The sequence below is a fragment of the Pristis pectinata genome, chromosome 1 (assembly GCF_009764475.1).
Source record: "Pristis pectinata isolate sPriPec2 chromosome 1, sPriPec2.1.pri, whole genome shotgun sequence".
NCBI lineage: Eukaryota > Metazoa > Chordata > Chondrichthyes > Rhinopristiformes > Pristidae > Pristis > Pristis pectinata.
The window spans coordinates 78,393,385-78,418,239 of record NC_067405.1 but is presented as its reverse complement, the minus strand read 5'-3'; positions in this window follow the sequence as shown (position 1 = coordinate 78,418,239).

Sequence of the window (24,855 nt, the reverse complement as noted above, 5' to 3'; positions counted from 1 at the left end):
TTGGAGTTTGTCCTTCTAAAGTGTACCACCTCACACTTCTCCAGATTGAACTCCATCTGCCACTTGTCAGCCCAGCTCTGCATCCTATCACTATCCCTCTGCAAGCTTCAACAGCCCTCCACACTATCCACAACACCACCAATCTTTGTGTCATTTGCAAACTTGCTAACCCAGCCTTCCACCCCCTCATCTAAGTCATAAATATCACAAAAAGTAGAGGTCCCAGAACCGATCCCTGCGGGACACCACTAGTCACAGCCCTCCAATCCGACTGCACTCCCTCCACCACAACCCTCTGCTTTCTACAGGCAAGCCAATTTTGAATCCACACGGCCAAGCTTCCCTGGATCCCTTGGCCTCTGACCTTCTGAAGAAGCCTACCATGCGGAACCTTGTCAAACGCCTTACTAAAATCCATGTAGACCACATCCACTACACTACCCTCATCAATTTTTCTGGTCACCTCCTCAAAGAACCCTATCAGGCTTGTGAGGCAAGATCTTCCCTTCACAAAGATAACTTCTGAACAAAGATATCCTTCCCTTCGCAGAGATATCTGATAGTAACTCTGATGATGGGATGGAAAGCCACAGATCCATCTCTGCCAATGACACAATGTAGACAGAACCATTACATTGCAAAGATTAAAATATTAAGAATATGATTAAAATATTAATGTACCTGCCTCAATGACTTCCTTTGGCAGCTCATTCCATATACTGACCACCCTCTGGGTGAAAATTTTACCCCTCAGCTTCCTATTAAATCTTTCCCCTCTAGTCCTTTAGTTCTTGATTCCCCAACCCTGGGAAAAGACTGTGCGTTCACCCTGTAATTTTATAGACTTTTATAAGATCACCCCTCATTCTCCTACACTCCAATGAAAACAGTCCCAACCTGCTCAGCCTCTCTCTGTAACTCAGCCCCTTGAGTCCAGCAACATCTTCGTAAATCCCCTCTATACTCTTTCCAGCCTAGTGACATCTTTCCTATAGCAGGGTGACCAAAACTGAACGCAATATTCCAAATGTGGCCTCATCAACGTCTTGTACAACTGCAACATTATATCCCAACTTCTGTACTCAGTCCCCTGACTGATGAAGGCCAGTGTGCCAAAAGCCTTCACCACCCTGTCTACCCGTGATACCATATTTAGAGGACCATGTACTAGTACTCCTAGATCCCTCTGTTCTACAACAGTCCCCAGGGCCTACTGTTGATTGTGAATGTCCCACCCTGATTTGTCTTCCCAAAATGCAACACCTTGCATTTATCTGAATTAAATTCCATTTGCCATGCTTTGGCCCACTTACCCAGCTGATCAAGACCCCTCTGTAAATCCTGATCACCATCTTCACTGTCTACAACACCACCTATTTTAGTGGCCCACCCTCCCCCACCCGCCTGTCTTCCCCCCTCACCTGGATTCAACCATCACCTGCCAGCTCTTGTTCCAACCCCTCCCCCACCCTTTTATACTGGCTATCTCCCCTCTTTCTTTCCAGTCCTAAAGAAAGGTCTCAGCTTGAAACATCATCTGTCCATTTCCCTCCATAGATGCTGCCTGACCCACTGAGGTCCTCTGGCATTTTGTGTGTTGCACTGACAGTATTTTAGTCTCAGCTGCAGGTGGTGAATGGTGGGGTACAACAGAGACCAGTACTTGGGCACCAAGTGTTCATTATATATATGATTTTGATGAATGTAATATTTAACTATTTATAAATCTGAGTGGGGTTGTAAGGAGGATGCAATGAGGTTTCAAGGTGATTCACACAAATGGAGTGGACAAATCCATGGCAGACTCAGGACAATATGGATAAATGTGAGGTTATCCTCTTCAGTAAGAAAAAATGTTACTTAAATGGTTATAGATTGGGACAAGGATGTACAAAGGGGTTTGGATGTCCTCGTACATCACTGAACAGCAACGTGCAGTGCAGCAAGCAGTTAACAAGGTAAATAGTATGCTGGGCTTTGTAGCAAGAGGATTTGCGTACAGGAGCAAGGATGCCTTACCACAATTACACAGGGTCTTGGCGAGAGCACACCTGGAGTAAAGTGTTTTGTTTCGGTCTCCCTACATAAAACAATATATGGGATGGTGGGATTGTCATATGAGGAGGGATTGAATAGATTAGACTTGTATTCAGTGGAGTTTAGAAAATGAGAGGAGATCGCATTGAAACATACATTGCTGGACAGGCTGGCTGTGAGGAAGATGTTCCCCTGGGTGGGAGTCTAGAGTGAGGGGTCCTCAGTCACAGGATTGGGGGTGGGGTGGGGGGGGGGGTTAAGATAGTTACCGCTGAGATGCCGAGAAATTTCTTCACCTAGGGGAAGTGAATCTGTGGAATTCTCTTCCACGGAGACCCGTGGAGGACAGGCCACTGAATATATTAGAGAAGGAGACCGAAATTTCCATTCACAAAAGTTTCAAGGGATATGTGGAGAAAACAGGGGAGTATGGTATTGAGATAGAGGATCTTATCAAATGGTGGAGCAGGCTAGCAAAACAGAATGATCAATTCCTGCTCCTCTCTGTTTCTTGTCTACATTTTCCAGGGTCTTGTTGTGGATCTTTATTATCTGAGTGGTGTTGCACAACAGGGCCTGTTGATGCCTGATGTTTGTGTTAGAGTTGTAGGGTTCAATCTCTCATGAGTGAATCAGCAAAGCTCAGCCTCTGAATGTGCACATCTGCAAATGATTATGGTGCATCTGATTGGAAGGTTGGGCCATTTCACTGAGCTGGGGCACATCTGCAGTTACCAGACTGGGTAAGGACAGCAAATTCCCTCCCCTGAAGGACAATTGTGAACTACAATTCATTAGTTTCATAGTTATCATCACTGAGACCAATTTAAGACATTTAATTATTGAGGTCAAATTCCCCAGCTGCCATGATGACACTCGAATTCAGTGGTCCAGACCTTTGGCTATTCATCCAGTAACTAAATCACATTAACTACACTGATGAACCCTTGTCTAAAGGAAGCACCACTCGGAATCAAAATCTGGCACTTTTGCTACATTCCATCTTCCCCCCTCCCCCCACCTCACAGGACTCTCACCGGATCCACTAGAGGGCTGGGATACATTGCTTTCCTGAAGTGTTGTTTTGACAAGATAGCTGATGGTTAGCCTATGGTTTTAGGAGTAGAAATGATACTTGTGGCTTTCCTGGTAGCACCTCATGGTTTAAGTGCTAACTGCTTTGAATTGGTGCCATAAATCCACTCTTGCCAGGGGTTCTTAGAGTTCTTCTACATAATAAGCAGGAGCCCATTTGGATCCATATTGGCTCCCAGGGATGGAAGGTGCACTTCAGTATTGAAATCACATCAGCTGGCCAAATGACCCAGTTCTTCACATACATTGACATGAGTTGAATTGATTACAAGTTGTGTTCCTGAGGTTTCAATATATTCAGTAGGGGGTTAAACAGAGGGGCAGAGATTCTTAAAGTGATATGGGGGAGGAGAATTGTCCCATGGACTCTGGAAGAAATGGGGTCATGGACTTCTTCTTACTTCTGAATCTTGTTACTTTCTTACATTCATATAAATCCTGTCATTCTTCATCTGTAAAATAAGAAAAGTACAGGTTTGGTGTGTGCTCAGTGTGAAAGGGCTGCTCCACTTCTGTTTAGTTGATGAGATCATGGGTTCACCAAGATACTTGCTCAGTGACAAGGTGAAAGATCTGAACCATGACAATGACAGGGAAAGAGGTGAGTGGAACCAGGGTAAGAGAGAGACAGAGAGGGACTGGGCGAGACAGGAAGGACAAAATGCAAGAACAGGATGTGAGAGTAACAGGGAAAGACACTCAAGGGAAAGGTGAGAGGTAACAAAAAGGAAAGGTAGCCAGGACAGCAAGATAGAGACAAATAGAGGAAAGGAGGATGGGAGAGAAAAGGAGAGAAAGAATGTCAAACATCACTAAGGCTGAAGTTTTCAGGAAAGAAATAATTCAGGTGACTGAGGTTAGAAATTTGTAAAAGAGAAAGAACTTGTGTTTGTATAGCTCTGCATATGTCAAGACACCCCACTTAAATATTAAAGTATGGCTGTTGTTGTAATATAGGAACCAATACAAATTTGTGCACAGCAAGATTCCACAAACAGCAGTGTAGTAAGCGGCTGGTTGTTCTGTACAATATTGGTTCAGATAAAAATAAAAGGCAGGGCATTGAGAGAACCATGTACTTTTACTCAAAATGTTCCCTTTTTTGGCTAGGTTACAGAGCTACCAGCTCAACTATCGAACCATAGAGTTGTTTAAATCTCACCATGGCGACTAGGAAATTTAAACAGAAATAATTAATTAAGAGTCTGTAATTTCAAAAATAAAATGTGAAACCACAGGATTGTAATTAAAGTACCCAGTGTTCAGCAGCAGAAACCTTCTCTCCTTACCTGGTCCAGTCTATAAATGACTCCAGACCTATCAATGTGGTTGTCTCTTAACTGCCTCCTCTTTTCAGGGGCCATCAGTGATGAACAATACACTGAAAGCACAAGTGGAGTCTACACCCTGTGAGCCAATCTATTTTTCCCTGCCTTGTGATCTAATACTCAGGGAGCATGAACTGTGTGAAAAGTGGCCATTGATAGCAGAGTTAAGATTAATTGAATTGACCATCTCCCTGTCCTGTCTAACCCTGTTATTTCTTTTAAAAGTGGAGCCATGTTTGTTGCTTTACATCCTTCAAACTAAATCTGGGCAAAAGGTGAAGAACAAATGTGCAGATGCTGGAAAGCAGAAATAAAATCAGATAATGCTAGGAACACTCAGCAGGTTAGGCAGCGTCTGTGGAGAGAGAAAAGGAGTTAATGTTTCAGGTTGAAAACATCAGAAGAGTTTTGAACCTGAAACATTAACCTCTTGTTTTCTTTCCAGAGGTGTAAAATACATTGGTGATGGAGCACAGAGTGAGGTAGGGATTGATTTTGATCTCTGCTCCAGTGCTTCCTCTTTGAATAGTTGAAATGATGATCGAGGGGAAAGGTCTCTGTTGCACATAGTAGCTGAGGCAACTGGTGTTGCACATGATCTGCTCCTTAAATTTCTCCAGGTGATGGGTTTCACTTTTGATCAGTGTGAAATGCCCTGTATGGGTACTGGCCAATGCTTGTTCCTGCCTATCAAAATGACTCCATTTACTGAAAATCCAAATATTTATTTAATTACCTGAAGAGGCTACAAAGAGTGGTGGCCTCAGCCAGTTCCATCATGAGTACATCTTTCCCCACCGAGGACATCTATAAAAAGTGATGTCTCAGGAAGGTGACATCCATCATCAGGGACCCACACCATCTGGGCCAGGCCCTCTTCTCGATGCTGCCATCAGGCAGGAGGTACAGGAGCCTGAAGACCCACACCTCAAGCTCTCTTGCTCTCTCAATTTGCGCTAGAGTCAGCACTACAGCACAGAAACAGGCCCTTTGGCCCATCCAGTCCATGTCAACCTGATCTTCTGCCTAGTCCCATCTGCCTGCACCCAGACCATATCCCTTCCCATCCACGTACTTCTTTTAAACGTTACAATTGAACCTACATCTACCACTTCTGCTGGCAGCTTGTTCCACACTCTTACCACCCTCTGAGTGAATTGGAATTGGTTTATTATTGTCACTTGTACCAAGGTACAGTGAAAACCTTGTCTTGTATACCGTTCGTACAGATCAATTCATTACACATCAACTCATTACAATACAGAATGCAGAGTAAAGTGTCACAGCTATAGAGAAAGTGCAGTGCAGATAGACAATAAGGTGCAAGGCCATAACGAGGTCAAGAGTCCATCTTATTGTACTAGAGAACGGTTCAATAGTCTTATAACAGAAGCTGTCCTTGACATAAAAGAAGTTTCCTCTCAGATTCCCTTAAATATTTCACCTTTCACCCTAAATCTATGACCTCTAGTTCTAGTCTCACCCATCCTGAAGGGAAAATGCCTGCATGCATTCACCTTATCTATACCCCTCATAATTTTGTATACCTTCATAAGATCTCCCCTCATGCTCTTGCACTCCAGGGAATAAAGTCCTAACCTATTCAGCCTTTCCCTACAACTCAAGTCCTGGCAACATCCTTGGAAATTTTCTCTGCACTCTTCCAAGCTTATTGATATCCTTCCTGTAGGCAGGTGACCAGAACTGCACACAATATTCTAAATTTAGTCTGACCAACATCTTGTACAACTTTAACATAACATCCAACTCCTGTACTCTGTCATGATTTCTGAAGGCCAAAGTGCCAAAAGCTCTCTTTACAACCCTATTTACCTGTGATGCCACGTTCAAGAAATTATGGATCTGTATCCCCAGGTCCCAGTGTTCTACTGCACAACTCAGAGCCCTACCATTCACTAAGTAAGTCTTACCCTAGTTTGTTCCCTCAAAGTGCAACATCTCACACTGGTCTATATTAAATTCCATCTGCCATTTTTCAGCTCATTTTCCTAGCTGGTCAATATCATGCTGCAAGATTTGATAGCCTTCCTCGCTGTCCACTACACCCCCAATCTTGGTGTCATCTGCAAATTTGCTGATCCAGTTTACCACATTATCATCTATATTAATGATTTAGATGATAAACAACAACAGACCCAGCACCGATCCCTGTGACACACCACTAGACACAGGCCTCCAGTCAGAGAGACAACCATCTACTACCACTCTGGCTTCTCCTGCTAAGCCAACGTTGAATCCAATTGGCTACTTCATCCTGAATGCCAAGTGACTTAACCTTCTGGATTAGCCTCCCATGTGGGACTTTGTCAAAGGCCTTGCTAAAGTCCAGGTAGACAACATCCACCGCCTTTCCTTCATCAACCTTCTTCGTAACCTCCTCAAAAAACTCTAAGATTAGTTAGACATGACCTGCCACACACAAGCCATGTTGACTATCCCTAATCTGGCCCTGTCTATCCAAATACTTATATATCCTGTCGCTTAGAATACCTTCCAATAATTTACCTACGACTGACATCAGGGTCACTGGCCTACAATTTCCCAGCTTATTCTGAGAGCCTCTCTCAAACAACAGAACAACATTAGCTATCCTCCAGTCCTTCTGTACCTCACCCGTGGCTAAGGACATTCTAAATGTGTCTGCCAGGGCCCCTGCTAGCCTCCTACAAGGTCCAAGGGGACACCTTATCAGGGATTTATCCACCTTAATTCGTCTTAAGACAGCCAGCACTTCCTCTTCCATAATCTGGAAATGGTCCATGACCTCACTACACTTTTGCCTCAGTTCTATAGTCTCTGTGTCTCCAGAGAAAATATGGATGCAAAAAATTCATTTAAGATCTGCCCCATCTCTTTTGGCTCCATGCAGAGATGAACATGCTGATCTTCAAGAGGATGAATTTTGTCCCTTGCTATCCTTTTGCTCTTAATATAGCTATGGAAACCCTTGGGATTCTCTTTCACCTTGTCTGCCAGAGTAACCTCATGTCCTTTTTTAGCCCTCCTGATTTCTCTCTTAAGTGTTCTCTTGCATTTCTTATACTCATCAAGCACCTTATTTGATCCTAACTGCCTGTACCTGATATGCACCACTTCTTTTTTCTTTACCAGGGCCTCAATAACCAAGGTTTCCCAAACCTGCTAGCCTTGCCTTTTGTTCCAACAGGAACATACAGATTCTGTGAGGAGCAGGTCGTGCCTCACAAGCCTGATTGAATTCTTTGAGGATGTTTCAGAGCACATTGATGAAGGTAGAGCAGTGGATGTGGTGTACATGGATTTCAGCAAGGCTTTTGATAAGGCTCCTCATGGAAGGCTTATTCAGAAAGTCAGGAGGCATGGGATCCAGGGAAACTAGGCTGTGTGGATTCAGAATTGGCTCACCCATAGAAGACAGAAGGTGGTGGTAGATGGAGCATATTCTGCCTGGAGGTTGGTAACCAGTGGTGTTCCACAGGGATCTGTTCTGGGACCCCTGCTCTTTGTGATTTTTATAAATGACTTGGATGAGGATGTGGAAGGGTGGGTTAGTAAGTTTGCTGATGATACAAAGGTTGGTGGTGTTGTGGATAGTGTGTAGAAGGTTGCTGTAGATTACAACAGGATATTGACAGAATGCAGAGCTGGGCTGAGAAGTGGCTGATGGAGTTCAACCCGGATAAGTGTGAAGTGATACACTTCAGGAGATAGAATTCGAAGGCAGAATACAAGGCAGGACTCTTAGCAGTGTGGAGGGACAGAGGGATCTTGGGGTCCATGTCCATAGATCCCTCAAGGTTGCCACGCAGGTCGATAGGGTTATTAAGGCGTATGGAGTGTTGGCCTTCATTAGTCGGGGTATTGAGTCCAAGAGCCGTGAGGTGATGTTGCAGCTCTGTCGAACTCTGGTCAGACCACACTTGGAGTATTGTATTCAGTTCTGGTTGCCTCATTATAGGAAGGATGTAGAAGCTTTAGAGAGGGTGCAGAGGAGATTTACCAGGATGTTGTCTGGATTGGAGAGCATGTCTTATGAGGATAGGTTGAGTGAGCTAGGGCTTTTCTCTTTAAGGTATCCTGCACGAGTACCCCCAAGTCCCTTTGTACTTCTGTACTTTGAATTTTCTCTCCTCCTAGATAATAATTTGCCCGCTTATTTCTGCTTCCAAAGTGTACAACTGCACATTTCTCAACATTGAATCTCATCTGCCATCTCCTTGCCCATTCTCCTAAACTGTCTAGGTCCCTCTGCAACCTTCCTATCTCTTCAATACTCCCTACTCCTCCACCTATCTTGGTGTCATCCGCAAACTTAGCCACGAAACCATTTATTCCATTATCCAAATCGTTAATGTACAAGGTAAAAAGGAGCAGTCCCAACACCAACCCCTGCGGCACACCACTAGTAACCGGTAACCAACCAGAATGAGATCCTTTTATTTCCACTCTTTGCTTCCTGCCAACCAGCCAATGCTCCACCCATTCTGTTATCCTACCTGTAATTCCATGACCTCTCATCTTATTAATCAGTCTCTTGTGAGGCACTTTATCAAAGGCCTTTTGAAAGTCTAAATACACAACATCTACCGCCTCTCCCTTATCCACCCTACCTGTGATTTCTTCAAAAAACTCTGATAGGTTGGTCAGGCAGGATCTTCCCTTCACAAAACCATGTTGGCTAGGACCTATCTTGCCTTGCGCCTCTAGGTATTCCATAACCCCATCCTTGAGGATAGATTCCAATAGTTTTCCCACCACTGGCGTCAGACTAATAGGTCTGTAATTTCCTTTATGCTGCCTCCCACCTTTCTTATACAACGGAGCTACATTTGTGACCCTCCAGTCCTCCGGAACCATGCCGGAGTCTATCGATTTCTGGAAAATTATCTCCAATGCCTCCGCTATCTCTAAAGCCACCTCCTTGAGAACCCGGGGATGCACCTCATCCGGTCCGGGAGACTTATCAGTCTTTAGCCCATTTAGTTTTCCTAGCACCTTCTCCCTAGTAATCTTAACTGAACTTAGTTCCATTTCGTGAGACTCCTGACTAACCGGCACATTGCTGATGTCCTCCACAGTGAAGACCGATGCAAAATATTCATTCAATTCCTCTGCTGTCTCTCTATCATCCATTATAATAGCTCCTGCACCGTTATCAATTGGTCCTATATCAACCCGTGTCTCTCTTTTACTCCTTATGTATTTAAAAAAACTCTTAGTATCCTTTCGAATGTTATCCGCCAACTTCTTTTCATAATTCATCTTTTCTTTCCTAACGACCTTCTTAGTTTCTCTCTGCAGGTTTTTAAAAGCTTCCCAGTCTTCTGTTTTCCCACTAATTTTTGCTTCTTTGTACGCCGCCCCTTTTGCTTTTATTTTAGCCTTCACCTTTCTCGTTATCCACATTTGTGCCTTTTTTCCATTCAAAACTTTCTTTTTTCTTGGAATATATCTATCCTGCATTTTCCTTATTTCCTGTAGAAATTCCTTCCAGTTCTCCTCTGCCGTCCCTCCAGCCAGCTTACTCTTCCAATCAATTTGGGCCAACTCCTCTCTCATACCACTGTAATTTCCTTTGTTCCACTGAAATATCGATACACCAGTTATCAGTTTCTCCTTCTCAAACTTGAAACTGAACTCAATCATATTGTGATCACTGGTTCCCAGTGGTTCCTTTACCTTTAGTTCCCTAATCACCTCCGGTTCACTACACAGCACCCAATCCAAAACAGCCGATCCCCTGGTGGGCACTTCAACAAGTTGCTCTAGAAAAACGTCCCTTAGACATTCCACAAACTCACTCTCCTGAGTTTTACCGCCATTCTGGATTTCCCAGTCCACCTTCATGTTAAAATCCCCCATAATTATCTTCACATTGTCACTCTGGCATGCTTTTTCTATCTCAAACTGCAACTTATCGTCCACTTTCTGACTGCTATTAGGGGGCCTATATATGACTGCTACTATTGTCCTTTTACCCTTGCTATTTCTTAGCTCCACCCACAAGGATTCCTCCTCCTCTGACCCAATATCCTTCCTTTCTATTGATTTTATATCACTACTAACCATCAGGGCCACACCTCCCCCTCTGCCTACCCGCCTATCCTTCCTATACACTGGACATTCAGTTCCCAATCACATCCATTATAAAGCCATGACTCAGTGATTGCCATAATGTCGTATTTATTAACTATATGCTATCACCACACTATTAACAAAATCCTTTAAATCTAAGGGGCTGGGATCCAGGAGTTGATACAAGTCAGCAAACACAGTGTTGACAGTGATTGTAGCAGGGTTTCAGCAGCATACCTTTTGATGGGCATGTTTAGTGAAGGTGAAATGTGAAGGGCCCACCTGGAGAGCATTAGCACATCCAGTCCTGAGGTAGCAAAGGTGAAGGTAAGAGTTTTGGCAACAGGTGGGCAGAGGCAGTGGAGGAGGTGGATGAGGCTGCAGGTGTGGAAATGGATTATCTTGAGGATGGAAAGGGCGAACAGCTGGAATTCATCTCTGGCCAAATATGTCAATTGCTTGGTTCAATGTTGGACAATGATTACAGAGCAGAAACTGTGCTGAAGACTGAAGGAAATGGCTATGGTTTTGTTAATTTCTCATCCGCATGCCGTGATGCCATTTTCCACATGTATGCTGACCACTCAAGGTTTACTTGAATACGAGCACTTTTACCATCCTTACATGAAGTTATAAATAATCAGAAACAGTCACAGGTGTAGACCACAGTGCTCCTTGATCCTTACTTTATGCAATAAGGATGGCCAGTCCTGAGTCTCCACCTCAGACTAAACACTGAGCGGTCATCACTCTTTGAGGTAATGAATTCCAAAGATTTGCAATGCTCCCCAGAAGAAATTGTCCTGACATTTGACAGAGTCAGCTTGGCTTTATGAAGGAAATATCCTGTTTAACAAACCTAATTATTTTTTGAAGATGCATCAAGCAGGGCCGATAAGAGGAACCAGTGGATACAATATACTTGGATTTTCAAACTGCATTTAGTAAGGTACTTCATAAAAGGACATTTCATAAAACAAGGGAGTGCATCACTGGATGAGGAGATGTTTATAGGCTTGGACAGAGGATTGGTTAAAGGGCAGAAAACAAAGAAATAATGTGACTCACACTGGGCAGGGGTTACCAGTGCAGTGCCACAGGGATCTGTCCACTGTCTGATGCCAAGTATTTCTTTCTCATCATAAAACCATGTTAACTGTGTGTGGAAGGGCTAGCACTCAGGGGAGCTGACCCCTCACTCAAATCACACATTAATATTTTACTGAGCCTCCTGTTGATTATCAGGGGACATACTGGGAGCACTGGTACAGGTACTGGTTTGATGTGAAACAAAGGTTGGTGGCCGTTGTTCAGACATACCAGAAAAAAAAACTGGCTGGTGAAGAGCTACTGTCACAGTTAAGCAACTGGTAACACTCAGCACCACACTTTCTTGGTTACGTACCTTGTACTTGCAGTACACCACTGTCATGGACGTGCTGCATAGGAAGAGCAGTACAGCAAGGGTGGTGAGAATCACGATCAGCAGTGACCCATAACTAGTCTCTTTCTCTGAAAAGGAAGACACCTCAGATTAATCCCATGGACATTAAAATCTGGAGCAGGGCTTCTGTGATGGAGTGGGAACTATTCATTACGATATATGTGTAAATTGTATCGATTACAGTGTCGGCATTAATTGGACTCAAGTTGGATTCAGAACACATTGTATTACACAGAACTATGTCTCAAGAGCAATGAGTTGCCATAGAGTCTGTGAAAGGAAAGGGCACTTAATATAGTGCAGTGTCTGTGTGAAAGTGATGGATTAGTGACTGGTGAATAGGAGTGTGTGTGTGTGTGTGTGTGTGTGTGTGTGTGTGTGTGTGTGTGTGTGTGTGTGTGTGTGTGTGTGTGTGAGTGAGTGAGAAAGGTGGGTAGCAGGTAGATGGTAGATGGTGGAGAGTTGGATGCATTGTGGTCTTGGGGCAGAGTGGGAGATGGACACGATGCACTGTCTGTATGAATGGGTGGGAAGTTGAATAACCGTGTCTGATTTGATTAGTGCATCTTGGTGAATGGCTGGAGACTTCCATGAAGTAGGGCCCTCTGGGAGTAGGAAGGGTGCCAGGGTCTGTGAGCTGAGCTGGATGTGCAACAACGTCCCTGTGCAAGGATAGGAGGCAGTGTCTCCATGAAAAGCTGAATGGGCAATGGTGACTGAGAAGGGGGGATTAGATGAGGAGGAATATTTGTGTGAATTGGACAGGGTGTTCAGTGGTGAATTGTGTGTGAAATGGTAGCTTTTTGGACGTTTGAAATAGTCGGGTGTTTCTGTGGAAAGGTGAGAAGTTTGATGAGGGATGTTCTCTGTGTAAAGGGTATTGGTTTAAAAGGGTACAGTCCTTATGATGGCTTATGGTTTTGGATGGAGTACAGTTTTGTAGAAGAGTGAGGAAGTGGCAGGGGAATGGTATGGGTGTTTTGCCCTTCTGCAAAAAGGGTGGTGGAGTTGGAAGGGGGAATAGTATGCGTGTTTAATGTTGGTAAGTCGGATGGTGCATGTTCTCTGTAAAATGACTGGAGTTACTGGTGGGGAGCTGGACTAGAGCAGTGTCAATGTGAGAGGGAGATGACGAAGGAGCTGTCATATGGTCCCTCAAGCCTGCTCCCCTACTCAGTAGGATGATCCTCGTCCTTGTCCACCCTCCCCAATGGTCCCCATTGACTTTTTTGTCCAAAAATCCAACAATCTCAGCCTTAAACATGATCAATAGCTGTACATCCACAGTCCTCTGCATGGAGAACTCTAAAGTAATACAGCCTCTCGAATGAAGATATGTCTCCCTGACTCAATTCTGAATGGCTGCCTCCTCACACCTGCCCCTGAGTTTTATTGTTCTGGCCAGAAGAAGAATCCTCTCCTCAGAAGTACTGTCATTCCCTCACAATCTTGTATTTTAGTGAAATCACTTTTAGTTCTTCAAAACTCCAGTGACAAGAACTCCAGGATTCCTATTCAATTTCTCCACACAGGTCAAGTACCCCCTCCAGGAAACCAGTTTAGTGATTCTCTGCTTTTGAGACAAGTCCCATAGGCATGGAGACCACACCCACACACAGTATTCCGTGTGAAATCTTAGCATGGCCTTGAAGAAATGCTACATGCTTCCTTATCTTGATGCTTTTTTAGTGAAGGCCAACAAGCGGTTTTCCTTCCTCTAGCTTACTCTGCCTGCATGTGTACAAGGAAACCAAGAACCACGAGACATTTAGTAGTTTCTCACCACTTAAAAGCTCTGAACAGTAATTATCCCACATTCCCCCCCACCACACTCCATTTCTACCTTCTTGTCCATTCATGAAAATGACCTACTTCCCACTTTGTTTTATAGTTAACTAATCATTCATCCATTACATTATATTACCCTGTTCCCATGACTTTACATTATCTGTGCCCACATTTTCTGTGGTACCTTTATCTGCTGCCTGTTGAAAATAAAAAAAATCGACTCTCCGGCTTTGCTTAGCCTCCTGGTTACTTCATCGAAAAACTACTACATTTTCAAATATAATTTCACTTTCATCAAAATCATGTTATTTCTGCCCAAAAAGAGATTATGGTTTTCTAATTTTCCTCTTATGACCTCCTTAATACAGGACTTTGGCATTTCATTGACAATTATGTTGGGCCAATGGGCTTGTAGTTTCCTTCCTTCTCCCTTTCTCTGTTCTTGAATGCTTCAGTCTGATTGGCCTGTTCCAAGAGGTTTGATGCTTCAGAAGGACAACATAACTCTATAGCATCCTGCTTTAGAGCCCTGGGTAGAGATTTTCAGGTCCAGGAAATCTGTTGGCTTTCATGCTCATTAAATTGTCAAGTAGCTTCTTTACAGGTCCCACTAGCTGTGTTTTATTCCTTGGGTGGCACGGTAGTGTAGCAGTTAGCATAACGCTTTACAGCGCTAGAAACCCGGATTCAATTCTGGCCACTGTCTATAAGGAGTTTGTACGTTCTCCCCATATCTGTGTGGGTTTCCTCCAGGTGCTCTGGTTTCCTCCCACATTCCAAAGACGTAAGGGTTAGGAAGTTGTGGGCATGCTATATTGGCGCTGGAAGTGTGGCGACACTTGCGGGCTGCCCCCAGAACACTCTAGGCAAAAGATGCATTTTACTGTGTGTTTTGATGTACATGTGACTAATAAAGAAATCTTAAATCTTAAATATTTTTTATTATGGTCTCTCCTGTTTTGCTTCTCTTGGCCTTTCTATATAATAGTGGAACCTCTTATTATCCTTTTTTTATATTTTATCCAGGCTTTGAAGGCAGCACAGTGGTGCAGTGGTTTGCACTGGCTACTTTACAGCTCCAGAGACTCAGGTTTGATCCTGGCTTCAGGTGCTGTCTGTGTGGAGTTTGCACATTCTCGCTGTGGCAGTGTGGTTTTCCTCCGGGTGTTCCCGTTTTGTCCAACGTCCCAAAGGTGTGCTGATTGATAGGGTAATTAGTCACTGTAAATTGCCCCTGGTGTGGGTGGCAGGATAGATGGGGAGGAAGGGTGGTGATGGACAGTGAGGAGAAACATACCGGGTCACACCGGGGCCACGGGAGTCAGGCAAATGGGTCACAGTCAGGAGGGGGAAGGGGAAGAGTCAGGTACCAGAGAGTACCCCTGTGGCTGTACCCCTTGACAATAAGTACTCCTGCTTGAGTACTGTTGGGGGAGACAGCCTACCTGGGGGAAGCAACAGTGGCAGTGCCTCTGGCACAGAGTCTGGCCCTGTGGCTCAGGAGGGTAGGGAAGGAGAGAGGAGGGCACTAGTGATGGGGGACTCAATAGTTAGGTCGGCAGACAAGTGATTCTGTGGACGCAGGAAAGAAATTTGGAAGGGTCCGGGATGTTTCAGATCGCGTCCAAGATATCCTGAAGGGGGAGGGAGAACAGCCAGAGGTTGACATAGGTAGGGAAAGGAATGAGGTCCTGAGAAAAGACTATAGAGAATTAGGAAGGAAGTTGAGAAGCAGGACCTTAAAGGTAGTAATTTCCAGGTTACTGCCTGTGCTAAGTGACAGTGGGTATAGGAATAGAATGAGGAGGAGGTTAAATGCGTGGCTGAGGGATTGGAGTAAGGAGCAGGGATTCAGATTTCTGGATCATTGGAGCCTCTTTTGGGGCAGGTATGACCTGTTCAAAGAGGACGGGTTGCACTTGACTCCCAGGGGGACCAATATCCTGGTGGGGAGGTTTGCTAAGGCTACTGGGGAGGGTTTAAACTAGAATTGTTGGGGGGTGGGATCCCAATTGGAGAGACTGGGGAAGAAGTTGTTTGGCTCTCAAATAGAGAAAGCTAGTAGTAGGTACCATAGGCAGGTGAAAGAGAAGGGACGTGCTCAGACAGGTTTGAGGTGTGTCTATTTTAACGCAAGAACAAGGCGGATGAGCTTAGAGCTTGGATCAATACTTGGAGCTATGATGTGGTGGCCATTATGGAGACTTGGATGGCTCAGGGACTGGAATGGTTGCTTCAAGTGCCGGGTTTTAGATGTTTCAGAAAGGACAGGGAGGGAGGTAAAAGAAGTGGGGGAGTGGCACTGTTGATCAGAGATGGTGTCACGGCTGCGGAAAAGGTGGGCGTTGTGAAGCGACTGTCTACAGAGTCTCTGTGGGTGGAGGTTAGGAACAGGAGGGGGTCAATAACTTTTCTGGATGTTTTTTATAGGCCGCCCAATAGTAACAGGGATATTGAGGAGCAGATAGGGAAGCAGATCCTAGAAAGGTGTGAGAATAACAGAGTTGTTGTGATGGGGGATTTTAATTTCCCAAACATTGATTGGCATCTCCAGACAGTGAGGGGTTTAGATGGGGAGGAGTTTGTTAAGTGTGTTAAGGAAGGATATGTAGATAGGCCTACAAAACGAGAGGCTGTGCTTGATTTGGTTTTGGGAAATGAACCTAGTCAGGTGTCAGATCTCTCAGTGGGTGAACATTTTGGTGACAGTGATCATAATTCTATCTCCTTTACGTTAGCACTGGAGAGGGATAGGAACAGACAGACTAGAAAGGCGTTTACTTGGAGTAAAGGGAATTATGAGGCTCTCAGGCAGGAAATTGGAAGATTAAATTGGGAACAGATGTTCTCAGGGAAAAGTACAGAAGAAATGTGGCAAATATTCAGGGGATATTTGTGTAGAGCTCTGCATAGGCATGTTCCAATGAGACAGGGGAATCACGAGAGGATACAGGAACCGTGGTGTACAAAGGCTATAATAAATCTAGTCAAAAGGAAAAGAAAAGCTTACAAAAGGTACAGAGAGCTGGGTAATGTTAGAGATCTGGAAGAGTATAAGGCTAATAGGAAGGAGCTTAAGAAGGAGATTAGGAGAGCCAGAAGGGGGCATGAGAAGGCCCTGGTGGGCAGGATTAAGGAAAAACCCCAAGGCATTCTACAAGTATGTGAAGAGCAAGAGGATAAGATGTGAAAGAATAGGACCTATCAAGTGCAGCAGTGGGAAAGTGTGTATGGATCCGGAAGAAATAGCAGAGGTACTTAATGAATACTTTACGTCAGTATTCACTACAGAAAAAGATCTGGGGGATTGTAGTGGGGACTTGCAGCGGGCTGAAAAGCTTGAGCATGTAGTTATTAGGAAAGAGGAGGTGCTGAAAGTTTTGCAAAGCATCAAATTGGATAAGTCGCCGGGACCGGATGAGATGTACCCCAGGCTGCTGTGGGAGGCGAGGGAGGAGATTGCGGAGCCTCTGACGATGATCTTTGCATCGTCGATGGAGATGGGAGAGGTTCCAGAAGATTGGAGGGTTGTGGATGTTGTTCCCTTATTCAAGAAGGGGAGTAGGGATAGCCCAGGAAATTATAGACCAGTGAGTCTTACCTCAGTGGTTGGTAAGCTAATGGAGGAGATCCTGAGAGGCAGGATTTATGAACATTTGGAGAGGTATAATATGATTAGGAATAGTCAGCATGGCTTTGTCAAGGGCAGGTCCTGCCTTATGAGCTTGATTGAATTTTTTGAGGATGTGACTAAACACATCAATGAAGGGAGAGCAGTAGATGTAGTGTATATGGATTTCAGCAAAGCGTTTGATAAGGTACCCCATGCAAGGCTTATTGAGAAAGTACGGATGCATGGGATCCAAGGGGACACTGCAGTGTGGATCCAGAACTGGCTGGCCCACAGAAGGCAAAGAGTGGTTGTTGAAGGGTCGTATTCTGCGTGGAGGTCGATGACCAGTGGTGTACCTCAGGGATCTGTACTGGGATGCTTACTCTTTGCGATTTTTATAAATGACCTGGATGAGGAAGTGGAGGGGTGGGTTAGTAAGTTTGTGGATGACACGAAGGTTGGGGGTGTTGTGGATAGTTTGGAGGGCTATCAGAGGGACATAGATAGGATGCAAGTTGGGCTGAGAAGTGACAGATGCAGTTCAACCCAGATAAGTGTGAAGTGGTTCATTTTGGTAGGTCAAATTTGATGGCAGAATATAGTATTAATGGTAGGACTCTTGGCAGTGTGGAGGATCAGAGGGATCTTGGGGTTTGAGTCCATAGGACGCTCAAAGCGGCTGTGCAGGTTGACTCTGTGGTTAAGAAGGCATATGGTGCATTGTCCTTCATCAATCGGGGAATTGAATTTAGGAGCTGAGAGGTATTGTTGCAGCTATATAGGTCCCTGGTCAGACCCCACTTGGAGTACTGTGCTCAGTTCTGGTCACCTCACTACAGGAAGGATGTGGAAGCCATAGAAAGGATGCAGAGGAGATTTACAAGGATGCTGCCTGGAATGGAGAGCATGCCTTATGAAGGTAGGTTGAGGGAATTCGGCCTTTTCTCCTTGGAGCGATGGAGGATGAGGGGGGTCCTGATAGAGGTGTATAAGATGATGAGAGGTATTGATCGGGTGGATAGTCAGAGGCTTTTCCCCAGGGCTGAAATGGTGGCCACAAGAGGACATAGGTTTAAGGTGCTGGGGAGTAGGTATAGAGGAGATGTCAGGGGTAAGTTTTTTACTCAGAGAGTGGTGAGAGTGTGGAATGGGCTGCCGGCAACAGTGGTGGAGGCGGATACAATAGGGTCTTTTAAAAGACTGTTGGAAAGGTACATGGAGCTGAGAAAAATAGAGGGCTATGGGTAAGCCTAGTAATTTCTAGGGTAGGGACATGTTCGGCACAGCTTTGTGGGCCGAAGGGCCTGAATTGTGCTGTAGTTTTTCTATGTTCTATAAAATAGGATTACTGCAGATGAACATTTAATGGTTGGCAGGGATGTGGTGGGCTGAAGGGCCTGTTTCCCTGCTGTATGACTCTTTCACCTCACATTCTATTTCTAGCTCTTTAAAATACATTTTGTACATCCTCTGTTCCTTCTTAAACCACTTGCAATTTTCAGGCTTATTACTCTTCTATGCAACAATCTAAACTGTCCTTTAAATTTTTTAATAATTTTATTTACAGCCTGGTAACAGGCCCTTCCAGCCCAACGAGTCCGCGCCACCCATTTTAAACCCAAATTAACCTACCTGTACGTCTTTGCAATGTGGGAGGAAACCAGAGCACCTGGAGGACACCCACGCAGACACGGGAGAACGTACAAACTCCTTAGACAGCAACGTGAATTGAACCCCAAACGCTGGCGCTGTAATAGCTAACCGCTATGCTAACGTGCTGCCCTTTATATTAAATGTAATATAATCCTTAATCACTCAAGTTAGGCATGGATAGAATGTTATTTCATTTACCCTTACAAGCTACATAATTTGCCTTATTTAAGTCATAGAGTCATACAGCGCAGAAACAGGCCCTTCGGTCCAACTGGTCCATGCTGACCCAGATGCTGATCTAAGCTAGTCCCATTGGTCCATGTTTAGCTTGCATCTCTTACCTGCATCTACCAATCACCTCCCTGTGCCCACCCCACCTCCCCTCTTTTGTCCACCTATCACTGCTCTGCTTTTCCCTCCTATATATTGGGCTTCCCCTTTTCCTATCTTCAGTCCTGAAGAAGGGTCCTGACCTGAAATGTTGACCGCCTGCTTTTCTGTATGGATGCTGCCTGACCTGATGAGTTCCTCCAGCATCATCGTGTTTTTCCTCTAGGTTCCAGCATCTGCAGTCCTATGTTTCTCTTTCTTTAACCCATATCCCTCTAACCTTTTCCTGTCCCTGCACCTGTCCAAGTATCTTTTAAAGATTATATTGTTAAGTTTAGGACTGTAGTGACAGATTTGTGCATGAGACCCTCTAACTCAATATAAAATTCATCATGTTATGATCACTGTACCCTAGGGATCCCTTACAATGGTATTACTAATGAACCATTTTATTTATTCATTTTCTGGGATGTAGGTGTCACTTGTTTTTAGGGTAAGAACCTTTGAACCCTCCTTTGTACTTCCCATATTTTGTTATCATTTATTCATCTTTTATGAGGTGGATATTCCTGGCAAGACCAACATCTATTGTCCATCCCTAAAAACTCTTGAGAAGGTGATTGTGAGCTGCCTTCTTGAACCACTACAGTCCTTTCGGTGAAGGCACTCCTATAGTGCTGTTGGGGAGGGAGTTTAGGGATTAGACTCAGTGATGTTGAAGGGCTGGCAATATATCTCCAAATCAGTATACTGTGTGACTTGGAGGGGAACCTGCAGGTGGCGATGTTTCTGTACACCTGCTGCCCTTGTCCTTGATGGTAGAGGTGCTGTTGCAGTAAGCTGGGCGAGTAACTGCAATGAACAGAGACCTAGAGTACATAGTTCCCTGAAAATGGCAACACAGATAGACATGGTGGTGAAGAAGGTGTTTGGCACGCTTGCCTTCATTGGTCAGAGTATTGAGGACAAAAGTTGGGAAGTCATGTTACAACTGTACAAGACATTGGTGAGACCACACTTGGAGTATTGTGTGCAGTTCTGGTCACCCAGCTATTGGAAGGATGCCATAGAGCTGGAAAGGGTGCAGAAAAGATTCAGGAGGATGTTGCTGGGACTGAAGCTATAAGGAGAGACTGGATAGGCTGAGACTGCTTTCCCTGGAGCATAGGAGGCTGAGGGGTGACCTTATAGAGGTATAAAAATCAGAAGAGGCATAGATAAGGTGAATGGTCACCGTCTTTTTCCCAGAGTAGGAAAGTCTAAAACTAGAGGACATAGGTTTAAGGGTGGTGGGTATGTCGAATGAGTTGCCAAAAAGAAGTTGTCGAGGCAGGTACAATTATAACATCTAGGACATTTGGACAGGTTCATGGATAGGTAAGATTTATAAAGATATGTGCTCCCACAGTACTGTTGCAGAGGGAGTTCCAGAATCTAGACCCAAAGGGGACGAAGGAATGCCAATTTATTTTCAAGTCAGGATGCAATTTGGAGAGGACACTGTAGGTGGTGATGTTTCCCTGCATCTTGTCCTGCTCGGTGGTAGAGACTGTAGATTTTGAAGGTGATATCAAAGGATCCTTGGCAAGTTTACATCTTCTGTTACTATTCTGCTCACTGTTACGTACATCTGTGAGTTTTACACCATCTATCTATTCAACCACTTCCTCCCAATGAAATCACCCTATCAATCTTCTAATCTTCAGTGAGCGTAGAGCAATCAGACTTGGTCTCTCCTCAAAGGATGCAAAGGAAGAGGGCAAGTCACACTTCTGATGAGGAAGAATATCATAGCAGTGTGTCGAGACCATATCCTGAAGGGATCATCCAATGAGGACACACTCTGCTGGTGTTACACTATAGACCTCCCAGTAGTCAGTGGGAATCAGAGGAAAAATATGTAAGCAAATTACAGATATGTAGAAAAGCATTTGGTTATAGTAGTGGCGAGTGACTGCAATTGTCTTGGTGCAAGGGGTTTAGATGGGGTGAAATTTTTTAAGTGCATCCAAGATAGTTTTTTTTGAGACAAATAGTCCTACCAGAAGAATGGGCTGTAACTAGTAATTGGTTTATTATTGTCACATGTATTGAGATACAGTGAAAAACTTTGTTTTGCATGCACTCCATACAGATCATTCCAAAATATAAGTACATCAAGTTAGTACAAAGGGAACAGCGATAACAGAATGCAGAAGATAATGTTACAGTTACAGAGAAATTGAAGTTGAGGTAGACAGATAAGCTCACAATAAGGTGGATTGAGAGATCGAGAGTCTATCTTTATTGTACAAGAGATCTGTTCAAGAGTCTTATAACAGCAGGATAGAAGCTATCCTTGAGCTGGGTGGTGCATGTTTTCAAGCTTTTGTATCTTCTGCTGATGGAAGGGGGGAGAAGACAGAATGATTGGGTTGGGAGGGGTCTTTGTTTATGTTGGCTGCTTTCCTGAGGCAGTGGGAAGTGTAGACAGAGTCAATGGAGGAGAAGCTGGTTTTTGTGATGGCTGTACTTTATCTTAGGAAATGAAACTGGGCGGGTGGTGGAAGTGGTGGTTGGAGAATACTTTGCAAACAGTGACCACAAATCTGTAAGTTTCAAGGTAGTTATGGAAAGGGATGAGGTTAGTGTTTGAGTTAAAATCCTAAATGGGGGAAGGCTGACTTCAATAGAGTATGAGAGAACCTGATGAAAGTAAATTGGAAGCAGTTGCTAGTAGGTAAAACAACATCTGACAAGAGGGAATCTTTTAAAACGGAGTTAGCAAGAGCTCAGGTCCAGCAGGTTCTGGTAAGGATGAAAGTAAAGGTGGCAAGATTAGAGAAACTTGGATGACAAAGGTTATCAAAAGTTTGATCAGTAAAAAAAGGAAACATATGACAGGTATAGACAACTACAATCAAGTGTAGGAGAGTATTTAAGAAAGAAATTAGGAGGGCAATAGAAGCCATGAAATATCCTTGGCAGGTAAAATTAAGGAGAATTCTAAGACATTCTATAACTGTATTAAGAACAAGAGGGTATCTTGGAAAAGACTGGGTCCCCTGAGGAACAAAGGGAATGTGGGCAAGGTGTATTCACCAAGGTGAAGGATGCGGAAGATATTCAGGGAGGGGTACATTGATAGTCTGGAGCACATCAGTATTAAGAAGGGTGTTAGATGTCATGGAATGTATAATGGTCGACAAGTCCCCAGGGCTGGACAAGATCTATCCCAGAATGCTACTGGAGACAAGGCAGGAGATGCTGGGGCCCTGATGAAGATTCCTGAATCTTTGTTAGCCACAGACAAGGTTCCAGAAGACTGGAGGACAGCTAACATTGTTGCGTTATTTAAGTAGGGTAGCAGGGATAAGCTGGGTAATACAAGCCAGGGAGTCTTACTTCAGTGTTAGGGAAATTAGTTGAGAAAGTTCTAAGGGACAGGGTTTATCTACATTTGGAGAGGCAGGAACTGATTAGGAATAGCCACAGCATGGCTTTGGGAGAGGGAAATCTGTCACATTAACTTGATTGAGTTTTTAAGGGGGTAACAAAGGAGACTAATGAAGGCAGGATGGTAGGATGATTACCTCAGGAAGGAAGGCAGGCAGGATGATTACCTCACAAGTCAGCTGAATCCATTCCAGGTCTTCTAATTCCGTTCAAAACAGTCACTTAGCTTCCAGTCCAGGTGAATCCGCTCCAGGTCTTCCAGGTCTGTCCTTAAACAATCACTTACCAGATGGCTCCGCTCCAGGACTTCCAGGACCAACGAGTCGCAGCCACTTACCTCGGAAGCATGGTAAGAGGGCTGGGCTGCAGGTGAGGCTGAAACAGCCTGGGTACAAGACTCCCCTCCCCAGCATACTACTAGCTAATGTCCAGGCCATTGAGAACAAAGTTGATGAACTCAGGGCAAGACTGACCTACCAAAGAGAACTGAGGGATTGCTGTGTGCTATGTCTCACCGAAACGTGGCTTACACCTGCTTCACCTGACTGTGCCATACAACCTGAGGGCCTCTCAATCCACTGAATGGACTGTACGGCGTCCTCGGGCAAAGTTAGAGGCAGAAGGGTCTGCTTCTTAATCAATAACTCGTGGTGCCCGGACGTGACGGTCCTGGCGAGCTCCTGCTCACCCAGCCTGGAATATCTAACGGTGAAGTGTCGACCATACTACTTGCCACAGGAGTTCACTTCAGCTATCCTGATGGCAGGTCTACATCCCACCCCAGACGGACATGAAGCCTGCACTCAATGAACTGTACTCTGTGGTCAACAGCCTGGAGACAGGATACCCTGAGGCCCTTTTCATCATTGCAGGTGACTTCAATCAGGCCAACCTCAAGAGTGTGTTACCAAAGCACTACCAGCACGTCTCCTGTCCCACCAGGGGCCCCAACACCCTTGACCATTGCTATACAACTACCAAAGATGCCCTCCGAGCCACCCCTCGCCCTCACTTTGGTAAATCAGGCCACAAGGCTGTTCTCCTCCTCCCTGCATACAAACAGAAACTGAAACGGAAGGACGCAGTACAGAAAGTTGTGCAGTGCTGGTCTGAGGAAACAGATGAACTTCTACACGACTGCTTTGAGTCAGTGGACTGGTCCATGTTCAAAGACTCAGCTGCCAGCCAGCCTATCACAGACTTTATCAGCAAGTGTGTTGAGGACTGTGTACCAAAGAGGACAATACGGGTGTTCCCAAACCGGAAACCATGGATGAACCGGGAGATCCACTCCTTACTGAAGTCAAGAACTGCTGAATTCCAATCAGGTGACCCTGACCTTTACAAGAAATCGAGATATGATGCCTGTAAAGCTACCAGGAATGCCAAGAGACAATATCGGTTCAAAATAGAGTCCCAGATCAGCAGTTAGTTGTGGCAGGGCTTACACGCTATAACGGGCTACAAACGAGGTCAGGCAGCATAGTCAACACAGTGCATCCCTTCCTGACTAGCTTAACACATTCTATGCACATTTTGAACAAAGGGGGAGTGGTTTTTCACCACCGACTCTGACAGCCTCCAATGCAACTGAACCCATGGTCACTGTCGAGGATGTAAGATCAGTCTTCCGGAGAGTGAACCCATGGAAAGCATCTCGCCCGGATGGTGTCCCTGGCCATATCCTCAGATATTGTGCTGATCAGCTGATCATATGGCGGGGGTATTTGCAGACATATTTAACCTCCCCCTGCTTCAATCTCAGGTTTCCACCTGTTTTAAGAAGCCCACTATCATCTCGGTACCTAAGAAAAACAAGGTAACGTGCCTTAATGACTACCGATCGGTGGCTCTGACATCCACCATCATGAAGTGCTTTGAGAGGCTGGTCATGGCACGCATCAACTCCAGCCTCCTGGAAAACCTCGACCCACTGCAATTCGCCTACCACCAAAACAGGTCTACAGTGGACACCATCTCCCTGGCCCTACACTCATCTCTGGAACATCCAAGACCTGGGACTCAACACCTCCCTCTGCAGCTGGATCCTTGACTTT